This window comes from Phasianus colchicus, chromosome 3 (assembly GCF_987193195.1).
Source record: "Phasianus colchicus chromosome 3, bPhaCol1.hap1.1, whole genome shotgun sequence".
In the NCBI taxonomy this organism is placed as follows: domain Eukaryota; kingdom Metazoa; phylum Chordata; class Aves; order Galliformes; family Phasianidae; genus Phasianus; species Phasianus colchicus.
Genome location: NC_143438.1, coordinates 4,880,001 through 4,895,933, shown reverse-complemented (window position 1 = coordinate 4,895,933; position 15,933 = coordinate 4,880,001).

Here is a 15,933-nt window from a genome sequence, read left to right as displayed (position 1 = left end):
ATAAGAATGTTGATGAAATCAGAACATATTTGTTAGTATATCTAAAAAGTTTAAGCATTGGTTTGAGTCCCACAAGCTCAGATGCTTTCTACTTAATGAGGATGTATTTAGAACATGAGTTTTGTCAATATTTTTTCAGACTCTGCATCTAAAGTAATGATAAGCATCATAAGCAGTGTTAATAGCATATATTATTTTCTCCACTGTAAATACACGCACTGTCCAATTATTCTGAAATGTTGCTAAACAAGAGCAAGCAGCATAAGATTGTACTTTCAAATGCAGCTAATGTTGCAAGAAAATTGTTTGAAGCTTTGCTGCCATTAAGTATATTATCTAGCTGCAGCATGAACTCTAAAATGGCTAAGATATTAACCTTTTAAGTACCATAGAAATACTATGCCAGAAATATGAATCGTATAATACAGTAAAATTTTTCAATAAGCACTGTAAGGTAACACTGAACTGTTTATTTGAATTTATTTAGTAGTCAATGGTTGGCTTAAAACTTCCTTAAAACTTCCCTTATTTTTTCTTAATTTTCATCTTGTTTCATTTACCGGGCACATTTTGGTTTAGTTTAAAGCAACTCTTATAAAGTCTAGTAAGAAAAGACCCATGATGAAAAAAAAAAAAAAGCATTTCTTGGACTTGAGAGACTCTTTTTGTGCACAAGTGACCCACTCTGAATAAACATTATTTATCCATGGAAGGTGAATGAGAAGATGATTGAGAAGCATGTTAAGGGACTGTGGGATCTGAATGTAGTGAGGAGTATGCAGGAAGGACATATTACAGAATGTTGGGTTATTTTGTTGTTGGGTTTTTTTTTTTTTTAATTATTATTTTTATTTGATTTGATTTTTAACTCTTATTATGATCTTTTGTGAGTAACTGAAGTAGCTTCATCATATTCTACAATCAAGGCCGTGTCATGGGCTGATATTATAATACAAAGTTTTCCTCTGATGGTGAAGAATTTACTAGCAAGTAAAAAAGACAATACCAGGGAAAATAAACATCTTTCTGTAATAAGAGCTTTATCTTGTTCATTTTTTAGTATTTTTCCTTCAATTCAGTGTTTTTCCACACATACACAAAAGGCAATAAATATACATACACCTCTTTAAGATAAAAAACAAAAGGAGGTTATTCAGGAATCTCTGCTATGATATTCCAGTAGTAGAATTAAAAAGCTTGGTTTTGGCTGGAAAAGTGAAAGTGAACACAAGGGAGTTTTTAAGTGATACATAAAAATTTTTTTGATTCTTTAGAAAGAAATTTTTCAATAAAGATGTATCTAGGATTGTTTACACCACATAAGTTTTAAACCATATAAGTATAAATAAGTAAATAAAAAATTATGATAAGGAAACTCTTAATGGTTTTCTAAAACAAGTTACTGTATTTTGAGTTGTGATTAAATTAGCTATTCCAAATACATTTCCACAACGATTCTTTTAATACAAAGTTTTTGTGTGAGTCAGCACTTAAATTCAATACAATTTGTCTTTGCTGCCAGGAAAAACCTGAATCAACTTGGTTCCTGAGTTTGGTCAGAAAATCATGCATTGTGATTATACACTTATATATTCAGTAAAGTTAGGAGACCAGAACACTTCCATTGGGTTCAGGAGAAAGCAGATGGGATCAGTACAGTGATGCCAGAAGCACAGAAGTGACTAGAATTAAAATCCAGAATTCGGAAAGAATATGGATGCTTTGTTGGCTTCAAGAAACAATCTTGTTTCTTGAATTCTCTGATAATCAAACTTCTCAGGAAAGCCTAATTCTCTGTTTCTGTCTTAGAGGCAAAAAGTAGATACTTCTCATGTTGCCTGTAATCTGATCTCTGGAATATTTGATCTCTTCATCAAGAAATGTACTCGAATGTAAAAAAATAATTTAGCTAGTCATTTGCAATTTATGATAAGCACTTCTGGTAGGTACTGCAATTTAAATATATATCAGAGGGGTTCATATTTAGATTTGATGAGATTATAGGAGCTAATTAGCTAATTAATAATTAATATTATTGAAATGAGGGATATGTACTTTTATAATAAAACAGAATTAAAACTGCAAAACTAACAAATTGAAAAGTCCAGCTGTTAAGGATGAACTGAAATGAGTTAGCATAAATGTTACAATAAATTTCTTAAGTTCTTAGATTAAATTATGTATTTATAAACAAATATATAAATATTTCATTTTTATACAAAATTTTAGCATAAGAGAATGAAGCTCCACAGTTAGAATTCAGCAGGCATATCAAATTGAGAAATATAAATTTGAACAGTTTGGTAATTATATGACCTTTTGCTCTGTTGAACCCTTCATCCTGCCTGATCCTCTCCATTAATATTGATTATAAGTTGCTTTCCTATCCTATGTGTCTTCAGATGTATAGGAAACATCTTTGGATTATTTTTTTACATTTCCATTCAAAGCTGACAACATAGTGAGGATATCTCCATATATTTTAGCTCTAACTATGGATTATTTGCATTTCTTTATACATTGCAAATTAACATATCCATTTATTTCTGTTTCACATATGTAGAGAGTTCATGAATTCTCATATCTCTTGCTGTTTAATCAGTGCCTGGGTGTCTGGGAGTCTGAAAATCCCTATTCAAAACAGCAGGAAAAAAAAAAAAAAAAGATTATTTTGCCTTTTTTTTTTTTCCCTCTATTATTCATCTGAGAGCCAAAAAATATCCTGCTTTGCCACAGCTCCTTTTTCACCACTGATCCACTCTTACCTGAGCCATCTGAATCTCCAGCATGACCACATAATTTGCAGTAATTTACATACAGATCCTTGGTCCATATTGCTTCACGTTGATGCAGTGCCTGAGAAATGAGGTATGATATAATTTCTTCCAGGACAGTGAGCATTTACTGCAGGCAGCTTTTGCACAGATCAGTAGGTGAGACCTAGGGAAAGACAGCCATTGAGACACTGATCCAAGAACTGTGCTAGTTTTACATCTGTGTGGGATAATATACACCTCTCCATTCTGGTCAAGTGCCAATACATGTTGGCAGAGAAATAGGTGGGAGGTCACAGCCATAACAGAACTCCCAGGAGAAGGTACCAAGTGCTGCCTTTCCTCTCAGAGCCTGCTTCAGCAGACTATTTGGGACCAACAGGTTTTCCTTGGCTACGTCCTGTGGCTTCTTGATGTCTAGACCATGATTTGCTCAGCTGGAAGGTGCAATTCCAGTGCTCCAGAGTTTTCTTCCATTCCCATGAGAGTTCTTTGGGATGGTGATGGGTTACCATGTCCGCACATGGGTATGCAATGCTGAGTCCCCAATAACTAAAGATGAAATGCAGTTCTCTGCCCGGCTCCATAGATCTCAACACATCTTGGTGACAGGCCTGAGAAGAGAGTTTTGGTCAGCAGCAATGTTAGCTTAATTAGTAAGTTAGCCCAAACTACTGATCTGTGGATGGTGTCTTGGAGGATCTTGGTGTGATCACATCTGAATGTGACATCAACACATGAACTGTTCTCGTTTTAACTTTGGTTGGGCTTTCAGATTCCTCATCAGTTTCTGCTCAGTGTACCTACTTTCTCCAGTCCATTTGCAGTGAGACTGGAGTTTTGATGAGAGCTGAGGGAAGAGAAAGTCGGTCTGGAGGCATTTTGCTTTTTCAGCCAAGAAACATCGTTAAATAACCATCTAGGATAGGCCTTTGTTTCACCTTCACCAAGACTCAGAAGGAGCCTTGTATAGAAGCATAACAGCCAAAAGGCAGAAAGGATCATCTACTGGATCATCAAGCTCATTTTCTGCTGTTGTGTATAATCTCACTGTATCATCCTATCCATAATTTTTAATATGTCTCACTGATCTTCTAGGCTCTTCAGAGTAGTAGCTTTTCCCTTGAAATATTCTTTACCAAAACACTGGAAGTAATTTAGTTAAAAATCTAGGTCTGGACTATGTTTTCTTTTTCAGTGGTATGAACACTCATATTTACTTATTTATTTATTTATCTAATATTTTTGCTGCTCACGTCCTCACCATTGTGACTGCTTGCCTCTTTTTTGGACACTTGGGCTATCTGCTCACGTAGCCTTCGGTTTCAAGTAGGTAGGTCAGTTTTGAAGATGGATATTCAATTCTTAGTAAACGAATACTACAAAAATATCACTTTCACTCTTGATATAGGATCTCAGTACTACTCTCCTAGATAAAATGAAAGGCTCTAACTCCATCTAATGTTCAAAAAGCTGAGCACCCTGCATCGGTGTACTCTGCGTGTAAAATATGGCAGCTTTCCTAGGATTGTCTTAAAATGATGATTACATGACTTAGAACTCATCTGAAGAATGCTCACAGTAGGATACAAAGTTGTATTATGTGGCACACCTCTTAAATAATAATAGTCACTTCTTTTTCATTTGATTCTTAATGTTTCATCGCACTGTCAATATTGCATTTTTTTTTTTTTATGAATCAGCTCCTTTCAGTAAGTATATTGAAAAAAGGTAAAGCTTTCTGTAAATTGTAAATTAGAGTGAAATCCACAGGGATGAAAAGTATGATCAGTACTCTTGTCATAACTAGCATTTTCAGCTTTGCTTTATTATTTTTTTTTTCCCCCCTACATATTAATACTCACCAAGGACTTTAGGACTACTCTGTAACATACCACAATTAATTTGAACATCCTTGTAGTTGTGCTGTTTACATTACAGCATATCTCGTATGAATGCTGTACAAAGAGAAGCAGCTGTAAATGCATTTATGTACAGAGATCCAACCTGTATGCAGACACGCATGGATACGTACACAGTCTTTTCCTTCAAAGCATATCTTCCTGTATTCAAACACAAATTTGAAAATCTATGAGCCACGATAATATTAACTCCCAGTTTCTTTGACCCCTCATAAAACAAAAGAAGGATGAGTGTTTAGCTAAAAGGGTTCTAATGATGCCTTTGGACTCTTACGTCCACGTAATGACTAGTAGAAAGATTTATATGCCCTGTATAGGTATAATTAGACACCCACAAACCCATTGACCCTGCTGAGGTGAAGAGCTCTCCTGCTTTTTGTTTCAGCAGTTGAATCAATACTTGCATGTTTTGCCACTGTGGAGTGAAATTGAGGAAATGAAAATCTGATAATTTTGCTCCCAGTGCAGTCTAGACAGAGGAGAGTAGGTTTAGTCTTTGACAGGAAGATCTATTTCCAGTTTCTCAAAAGGCTAGTGTCAGTTTTGGAACTTCTCTTATTATTGATTTTCAGTTTTGTTAAAAAGGATGTTTTATTAGAAATATTAGTCCCGGTTACTATGTAAGCTTACGTCTGTTTCACAGGTTGATGAAATCATACTTTAATTTTGCTCTGAATCACAGAATACTTCTGCCTGATGACTTCTGTAGCAAAAAATGCAGTCTGAAGAAGTTAATTTTATCGTCTCTCCTCAATCTACATAAATCAGAACAGAACTCAATAGGAAAAGATGCAGGTTTGTCTAGGAAATATAGCACATATAGAAAAACTGTAGGGCCAAAATATTCTGTAGAATAGCCAGAATCAGAATACTGATGAAATATTGCTTTTATGTGAAAGAATTCCTTTTTTTTTTTTTTTTTTTTTTTTTTAGTAAAAGCACTAATTCCTCCGAGGTGTGGAAAAGGCAAGAAAATTAAATAGGATTACTTTAGAAAGGAACTTGAATCACAAAGTGATTCATTGCTTGTAAAACAAAATAAAAGCAAAAGGAAATTGCACTTAAATAATAACTATATAATAAATAATAAATTTTTAAACATTCTTTTAATTCAAAAACTGATAGCTGACATTTTTCTTTTTATGGTAGTTTATATATAGCTATTTTGTTTTTGCTGTTAATTTTGCATGATTTTAATGAAGTTCATTCATTTGAATGCTGTTGCTTGTATCTTATCTATAATAGAACAGTGTCTCATGTTTTGTTACTTTAGAAGTTCATAATATATTGAAAGCACATAAAAGAGATCTGAACAAAATTTCAGCGGAACTGAAAATCCTCAAGACCCCTTCAAGACAAAATAGAAGTCTTTTTATACGTACAGACTAAGAAGCTTAGGATTAGAATAGCACAGATGGTTCAAGTATTAACCAGAAATTACTTTTTGCACACACACACAAATGTGTCAATAAGTAAGCTACTACAGAAATAAATAAACCACTTTCCTAATTCATTAAGACAACATGAATAATTTCCAGAGGTTCATCACCCCAGTTTTAATGCTGTGTTTTATAGAGGAAGAATTCAAGGTATAATACTTAGATAGATACATAATCAGATCTGAAGGCTTTGAATTATGTTAGTATCTTTTTTGGCTCACCATTTGGCAATGCTTATTGTGTTCTCCAAAACAGTTCACATTGGAAGTAATCTCTGATATTTATTTTTATTTGTCTGTGACTTCAACATGCTCCTCAAAGAGATTTGAGGGATAAAGGAGTTGACATTAAATATGCATATCAGGACAAGCACATTTGCTTTTTAGAGCTGCATTTTCTGCCAACGGAATTTTATTTAATATATATTAATAAAGCTTTAGGACTCCCCATACTTTCTCCCATGCGGCTAGTAAATGTTAAATTCTGTTTTACTGAATCCTTCAAAAGAAGCAATAAAACCAAACCAAACCAAACAACTCCTTAGTAAACGTTCTATTGAAGTTTCGCTTCCTGTTGTTTTAGTCTTTATTTTGTTTTCCTTGAAATCATGAGCACTGGTACAGTAATTTTGGCAACATGTACTTAGTGACAGGGTGCAGTGAATTTTGTGGAAAAGTCTAAATCCTTGTCCTTCAAACACATGTAGTGATTTTCCTAATATGGATTATTTTCTGACAGAATCCTGAAGTCAAGCAACATCTAAGATGTTATTCAGATACTAGTGGGATTTGCCTATGTCTGACCTCATATCTTCAAAAAAAAAATCATGTGGTTAGTTGAAAGGATTTGCAAATCATTGTAAAATGATGTAAAGCACTTTTAAAAGTGTCAGTGAAATACATCCTCAAAGGGGCCAGTGATTACTCTAGCTAGATTCTAAGTATGCTGGGCAGTGGCAAATTACCAATCTGTTATTTGTCATCGTTTTTTCCCTCCCTTTTTAATGTCGCTCAATAAAACTATTTTTTCCTTTTTAATGTAAAATAGAAATATTGTAGATTGTCTCCACTAATAAGGAAATGTACTCTTCTGCCATCTGCATTTGTTAAAAAACAAAATCCTCTCATTTTGTTTTCCTGGGGGTTTTGTATTCTGGTTTTCAAAGCAGCCATTTTTAAACAGCAATCAAACATCAGGAAAAAATTTTTCTGTATTGCTCAGGTAAACATGACCTCTGGTCAATATTTAGAACTCAGGGCAAGTTTTTTTTCTTTTACTTGTATTATTAGGTGTAGTTTTATATGTTGTAATAGCATTTTATGGTAAAACTACAACTGCTTCCTCTTATGTGTGTAAGTAACAAGCAAATATTTCTTGAAATACAGGAGAGCAGTTGCATATAACTTAAAGGAAAGATTAAAAGTCTCTTTATTGTTGAATGGGTGGCTTGTTAATTAAAAATATGTTCTTCTCATGGGTACCAGTTATTTTTCCAGGTAATATATAGTCAGTAGCTTTCTATCTAGATTACAGAAAACAAGGTGAAAACCAGAAACAAAATATCCGTGAAGAAGCACAGTGTGCTGTGAGTACCTACCTGTTAACTGGCTGAGACCTATTAGTTAGTACTAATTTCTGTTCTTAAAGTACAAAATGCATCTCCTCTGCATTCTTGTGCATGGAGAAAAGGTTTAGCCACTGTCATTGATTTTAGCATTAATGCAGTACTCACCATACACCCTTCCCGCTTTTATGTATAGGAGCAGAAAAAAAAATCAGTTTGTATGTTTTAGACCCATTTTAGTAACTCACTGAAAGAGCCAATGAAAATTCTCTTTTTAGTAGCATGATTCAGACTGGTAATTTTTAGAATACACTTCTTTCAAAACAAGTTGTACTCTAACCCAGTTTTCAGATAGGCCATCCTGCATCTGCTGCTCATTCCTGTAAGTGGGTGTATACCCAAATAGCTCCCCTAATCTTGACAGAAGATCCTTGTGCTACAGTAATAATAAAGTGAGATGATGAGTTTGAGGTGTTAGAAGGAGGGAAACAAAGAATACACAGAATATGAAGGAAAAGCCAGCCTGAATTTGTCCCTATACTTTGCACATACACATGTTTAGAGAACAACCTCTATTTCTCATATGTCTTTTTCCTGAATGTTTTCCTGTAGAAAACTATGTGATCCTACATGCTAAAGAGATTGTGTCCCCAGCACACCCATTCTTATGAAAGATCACAAGTTTTTGAGGATCGATTATCATCTAGTGGATCACATTTTCCAGAGCCAATCCAGAAACAATAAATTGCAAAGCCTCTACTGTGTTGCAAACAATATGCTCTAAATATATGTTAATTATCCAACTGAACATGATGTGTTGCAACTACTGATGGATGATGGTAGGAACAGCTGATATCTTCAAAAGCCCATAATTACATAATTATACAATATTCTCTAGTTGCAAGTCACTGAGCAAATACATCATGGGAAAATTTTCAGAAATTTCCAAAGAGGAACAATGCTTCTAGAACCCTCAAACCAATAGGTAAGCAATGTCAATGGTTTCATTAAAGCTAGTCACCATCTTGCAGGAGTATCCAGAGAGGGTGGGTGCTGAACTCCAGCTTCTCTGCTCAGGGAGGCTCCTAAGACTGGCTGACATTCATGCTTGTGGATGGTGTTGGCTATGTTAGTGGAGTACAGCTGAGAGAGGAGCATGGCCCTGTGTGAATGCAGTGACTGCATCCTCCTCTTCATGCCTCAGTAGGATGCTGGCTGGTGGATAGCTAGAGCAGAACATGTCATCCCCAGGCACTGGGTGCCCAAATTCTGCTTGTCAGCCCTTTTGAGAGACCCATGCACCTGACTGTCTTTCCTACAGACAAATTAGTAGGTTTGGGTGCTTTCTATCCAGAGATGAGGCTCTGGAAGCAAGCCAACATCTTAAGGAAAGGCTGGTACAGCATGCTCAGTTAGTTAGTAAATCATTAGGAACTATATTTACTTCAAAGATTCTCTTGATCCTTCCCTTCACAATTTGAACATCTATTCAAGCTTGTTACTCTAAAATGCTTCATACATTACTCTGATATTTACCCCAGCACACAAAGTTAAATGTTTTCATCTGTCTTTCAAAGAAATGTAAAATTGAGCTGTTGTATTAGCTACAACAAATTTAAGAAATTATAAAGCAAAATGTGAATTTTGGCTTAATTTTGTATTAAAGCATGTAAAGATATTCCTGTGATTTTTCAGTGGAAGCAGAAGTTTAAGAGTGATGTCAAAATATGAAACCTCTGAAACTATATTTTCATATTTTCATAGTTACGAGGAACAAGCTTCATGTCCCATAAATGGTTAAGATAATAATTTGGAAATATATTGTTTGGAAAAAAAATCTTTTTTTTTTTTTCTTTTTTTTTTTTTTCAGTGAAGTAGATAAGCACTTCAGGTACACAAGATCATATTAAAACTACAGGAGAGGCAGGAGGAGGATAAGAGGGGTGCGGTACAGTAATGAAGAATTAATAAATTATTCCACTGTACCCATAGCTCAACGAGCCTTGTTAACAGAAGACTTTACATTTCTCTAAATTATATAATAATGATTTTAAATAAATTTCTCAGCACTCGAGAGTTCTCCAATGAATTTGGGGTGTGGGGATGAGGTTTTCATTGGCTTCAGATTTAAGTTGTATGTTGGTGTTACTGTCATAAAAGCTTGATTGTTTAAAAAAAAAAATGCCATTAGTATTACAATCAGTGTTTGTATTGATAGACAAATTTAAATCCAGTAGGTTCTCTTTAAGTGAAACTGAATTGAAACTAACACTTCATGGTAGAAACATGTCCTACTCTCTCCTTGAAGTGGAGGTAGTTATATCTATGTCATGAAGTCATTTAGGTACTTTGTCTCTGTCTGCCTCACATAATCTAATCCATGCATACACATGATTTGCCAAACGGTATCTTCTGTATAGTAAATGAAGTGAGCTTCTTTTTTATTTCCAGCAGGAGTAAGCAGCATGTACTCACGTGAGTGAACACAGATGTGTTCACTGTTTGGAGCAAACTCTCAAACAGTTATCTCAAGCTCTTTTCATACCTCATTTTTCTATATTGTTCTCATGGGGTGTTCCAGTCATGGCACAAGCAACTGCTTTTTATATAATCTTTGAGTGGATTGTTTGGAAGGTGAGAACTGGGGGAGCTATGCCCCACTTGCTGTATGTGAAGATAAGGTTTGAGCTTGCCTGAGGAACTTGAACATCCATAAGTCTATGGGTCCTAATGAGATGCATCTCAGAATTCTGAGGGAATTTCCTAACGTCACCAAGCCACTCTCAATAATATTTGAAAAGTCATGGCAATCAGATGAAGTCCCTGGTGACTGGAAAAAAGGCAACTTCATGCCCAGTTTTAAGAAGGTTAGAAAGGATGACCGAGGGAATTACTGACCTGTCAGCCTCCTCTCTGTGTCAGGGAACACCATGGAGCAGATCCTACTGGAAGCTATGCTAAGGCATGTGAAAGAGAGGGAGGTGATATGGGATAACCAGCATGGCTTTACCAAGAGCAGGTTCTGCTGACCAACCTTCTATTTTTTTTTATGATGGTGTAACTGCACTAATAGACAAGGGAAGAGACACTGATGCCATCTATCTGGGCTTCAGTAAGGTTTTTGACAAGGTCCCCCATAACATCCTTCTCTCCAAATTGGAAAGGTATGGCTTTGATGGGTGAATTATTGGATGAACAAGTAACTGGTTGCAAAACCATACCCACAGAGCGATGGTCAATGGCTCAGTGTCTGGAATGGAGGTCAGTGGTGAGTGATGTCCCTCAGGAGTCAGTGCCGGGACCAGAGCTCTTATATATCTTCATCAACAGTGGGATCGAGTGCATCCTCAGCAACTTTACTGATGACAGCAAGTAATGTGGTGCAGTCAGAACACCAGAGGGATGGGATGCCATTTGGAGACCCAAAACAGGCTTGAGCAGTGTGCCCAGATGAACCTCACCTGGAGTACCACATCCAGATGTGGAAACTGCAGTGCAGGAGAGATATGGACCTGTTGGAGCACGTCCAGAGGAGTACCAAAAAGATGATCCAAGGGATGGAACCCCTCCCCTGTGAGGACAGGCTGGGAGAGCCGGGACTGTTCAGCCTAGAAAAGAGAAGGCTCCAGGGAGACCTGATAGCAGCCTTTCTGTATCCAAAGTGGGACTAAAAGAAAGAATGGAACAGCCTCTTCAGCAGGGTCTGCTGTGATAGGACAAATGAAAATGGAGGAAATTTAGATTGGATATAAGAAAGAAATTTTTTCCAATAAGAAGATGGTGAGGCACTGGAACAGGTTGCACATAGAGGTGGTGGATGCCCCATCCTTAGAGATGTTCCAGGCCAGGCTGAACCAGGCTCTGAGCAGACTGATCTAGCTGTAGATGTCCCTGTTCATTGCGTGGAAGTTGGACTACGTGATCTTTAAAAGTGTCTTCCTACTCGATTCTATGATTTTATGATTCTATGTAATACAGTGGGATTTTTTTGTTCCAAGCTCTGTATTCTACTGCAGTATTCTTTTATTGTTTGCTGTAATATATACATCATAAAAAGTGCTGTCCAGAAGCAGAAATGTAGTTACTTATGCTGTTTTGCCAATTTAATGTAAAACACTGAACATGAAGGCTGAGATATTGAAATGGATTGCTTGATTGTACGGTCTTTAATAGAACTGAAGACTACCAGAAAAAGATATCATAAGTATTCCTTATTTAGGTGGTCATGCAAATCTGTGCGTTGTACAGGCTGAAGTCTTTTGGGGACATGAATTAATTCTCAGGCAGATATAGAAGGTTCCAACAGGGATTTCTAATTGAGCAACAGGTGTTTTCACTAAATGATCTTGAAGAAGCATTTTCTTCTCCGTGACTGTTTATTCCTACCTTCACTGCTGGATACTTGTCCTCCAGCTCCCTTGGCTACTTTCATTTAGACAAAAGGGTCGATGTAGGATGTGTGCCTTATGTGGTATGTGAACTGGAAGACTCATTTAGATTTGATTATGGTCTTCCTTTTACTTGATAATTATTGTCTTCACAGCTTCCCTGCAGGGTACACTGTATGCCGATCTCAGAAGATCAGAGAGAGTTATGCAGATGCTTACCACAACAATTTGAATATAGCAGGCTAGGATTTATTTCCAGCAAGTGGCCCTTTGTGAAAGTAAAAAAGTGCCCCTGAAGCTAAAGTTAGCATGATATAGTGGTTCCAAATAATTAAAAAGAACATTCTTCTGCTGGATACACATGTAGAGCAAGTTTTATATGTCATCTTCATGTCTACATTTAGCCTAACAAAAACTTATCAGTGAAAAACAGCAATTTTGGAAAGAATTAAGAGTGAATAATTAATTCAAAAATTCAGAAAATAAATATATCCTAGTGAAACACAGAAGACCTTTGATATTATCTTAAAAGAGGGAATGATATGATAGCAAATTATGAACGTGTAGAAAGTATAATATTTTAATTTCACTACTAATTAAATATCCAAGTAAATACCAAGTGAAGCATTTCATTTTGTGAGGGAACATATCACAAATGGATTACTGTCAGTAAACGCTCTTAATTTTATTGCTACACAGTTGTTGCTGATAAGAAAGTAGCATTAAGGCAGAAGTGATGCATTAATTTCATAACTGGAGTGTATATTTGAGTGAATGAATGGTGATTTTAGCACCAAAATAACATAGCTATTGCTAGTGACGATTGCTACTGACTGTTCCTTACTTCTAGTATCTCCCGTTATTTGTTATTCAAAGGAAATGTTATGTTTACAGCAACCTATCAGCAAAAGTTGAACCCGGATCAAAGAAAAGATTTACTAACTGAGACCAGATTTTTCTTGTTAAATTGATTACTATTGTGTGTTCTGGCCTTATAAATGGTACCACTCTCAAAGAGCAGATGTATAAAGTACACCGGTCTGAATTTTACACGATCAGAGGAAAGACCAAAGGGCTCACTGTATTTCATAATTCTTATTTAAGAGAGAATGGTATCTGCAACATGAGAGAGCATAAGAAAGACGAGGGGAATTCTCTACTCATTCATTCTACCTCTCAGTAGGTAACCACTTCCTTCTCCACAACTGTGATGAGAAATAACCTACAATTATTTCTTTTTTTTTTCTTCCTTTTAGGGAACATTTTAGTAAGATTTTAGAGACTTAGGACAAAAACAAAACTGTAAAGTAGAAGCTTTCCCAGAAATAGTTACATATGTGTTAGTATGTATGTACTTGAAAAATCCTTTACTATACTCTAGCTGGAGCACTGAGCTGAGTACACAGAAGTAGGTTGTGATTACAATCCATACGTTTCTGAACGGCAAATATCAGTGAGGCAAAGATGTTCTGTGTATGCGCATGCATCCTTATAGAGTAATGAAATGGAATTAAGACAAGGAGAATTAAAGCTGTGTTTTGGTAGAGGTGGGGAACACTTCATTAGTTAGCAATTGTACTTTAGAGCAGAACAGTCTTCTCACAGAAGTGGAGGGGTCATGTCTATTGGGGCATTTTAAAGTCAGATAAACAAAACTTAGTGGTTATGTATGTGGAGAAGGGCATTGGCAAGCAATTTTTTTTTTTTATTTACCCTTTTTAACATTTTTATAACTCATGGAGAAATATGTGAACATATTTATCAGCATACAGTTCTGTTAATGGACAGCACTTTTCCAATCCTGAAAATAAATGAAGTAGAAATTCAGGTTAAGTTGTTCTGTTTATCTTTTAGTTGTTTAATAATCATGTTTGCTGTATTTCAGTTAATAACAAAGGACTACTACTTAGAATACAGTATGTGTTGATTATTAATTTAAAATACCTTTCCAGGGCATGAATTGCTAATTTTTCTGTCTTCTATATCAAAAATATTATTAACTCTAATAAAAGACTTGAAATCACGTCATGGTTTTAATTGTTTGAAAGTAAAATTTATTACAATTAATTCTGTTCATTTTGTGAAGTGTAGATAGGAACTGAAAAGCTCAAACAAATATTTGCTGTTGGACCTAAGATACCAAGATTCATTGGAACTATTTTTATTTTCAGTACTAAAAAAATATTCCAGACTTGTGAACTGATTATTTCCCTCTAGGAATGTACTGTATATCTTCTTATAAGCAGAAAGTCTTTAAGGAAATAGCATCCTCCATTCAGTGCTCTCCTGTCCCATCAAGCCCAGCCCTGAGCACCTCCAGTGATTGAGCATCAACAACTTCTGTCAATAACCTGTTCCACTGCCTCATCAGGCTCATAGTGAATAATTTCTTCCTTATATACTTATATATAATTTCTTCTTTTTTTACCACAATCCTTGTTAAAGAGTCCCTTCTCACCTTTCCTACGGGTTCATGTTACGTACTGGAAGGCTGCAATGAGGCCTCTCCAAAGCCTTATCTTCTCAGCTCTTTCAGCTTGTCCTCATAGGAGAGATGCCCCAACCCTCTGGGCATTCTTGAGGCCCTCCTCTAATCCTGTTCCAAGAGGGCAGTGTGTTTCTTATGTTGGGGACTCAGAGATTAATGCATCACTACAGGAGGTTTCTCACACGAGTGGAGTAGAGGGGGAGAATCACCTCCTGTTGCCTTCTGGCAACACTTCTTCGGATGCAGCCCAAGATAATGTTGGCTTTGTGAGCTGAAAGGGCACATTGTTGGCTCATGTTCATTTTGTTATTCACCAATATCCCCAATTCCTTTTCTGCAGGGCTGTTGCCCAGCCTACATTCATGTCTGGGATCACCCTGACCCAGGTCCAAGACAGTGCCCCTGATTCTTGTTGAACTTCATGAAGTTCACATGGGCCTACCTCTCCAGTCTGTCATTGACTCTTGGCAGAACTATCATGCCATGTAAGGATTTTGTATTGCATGAAAAAAAAACAGACATATTTATCTTCAGAAAAAAAGATGTTTCTATCCACTATCATTTAAGAAAATGTCTCTAATGATGTATGAGGCACTATTTTATTAAACTGTTTTCTATTTTATAGTTTTTAAGGAAGACTTTCATTAAAAATGATGCTTGATCATATGACAGTGAGGCTAAACTCCTTGCAAGTTTTCTTAAAAAATATACTGCTTTCTCTGGGCAGATCAGTATATTCTGTGATAAAGCTAGAATGCATCCTTTTAAATGAATTGTGAAATTTATTCACTGAAGAACACTAAAACTAGATATAGTTGGTGACTAAGAGTGTTATTATAATATATATGTAAATACATATTATCAGTATATATTATGTTTATTTATATGGTTTATATTATGGTGCTTCTGTCTGCGACATCTTAAAATGCAGCCTAAAATAATAATTTATTTCTCTTTTTGTTTTCATATTGCCTTTTTTGGTTTCTTCAGCTCAGTTTTACAGAGTTGTATGTGACATGAATTTGGCTCTGGAAATACAAGGTAGCATTAAATTATCTTTAATAAGCATTTTAAACAAGGATTTCCCTACTGAAGTGTAGTTGTAAGATTTTTGGAAAACCCTGAAATTACTAAGAATAATGCTTTCAATACATGACATTCAGAAAGCAAATGATACACTGCTAAACATTGCTTTTGAATACAATTCACATTGTTGGTTTACATGTGGTTTATAATTAATTGCAAGTGATTCATGATCTTAAGTTTTCAAATCAGAAAGAAATGCAGACAGCTGATTCAAATTTTTTATGGTGAGCAGTAATTTGTAACTAATGACTAGTAAAGTGAAATTACCAAGT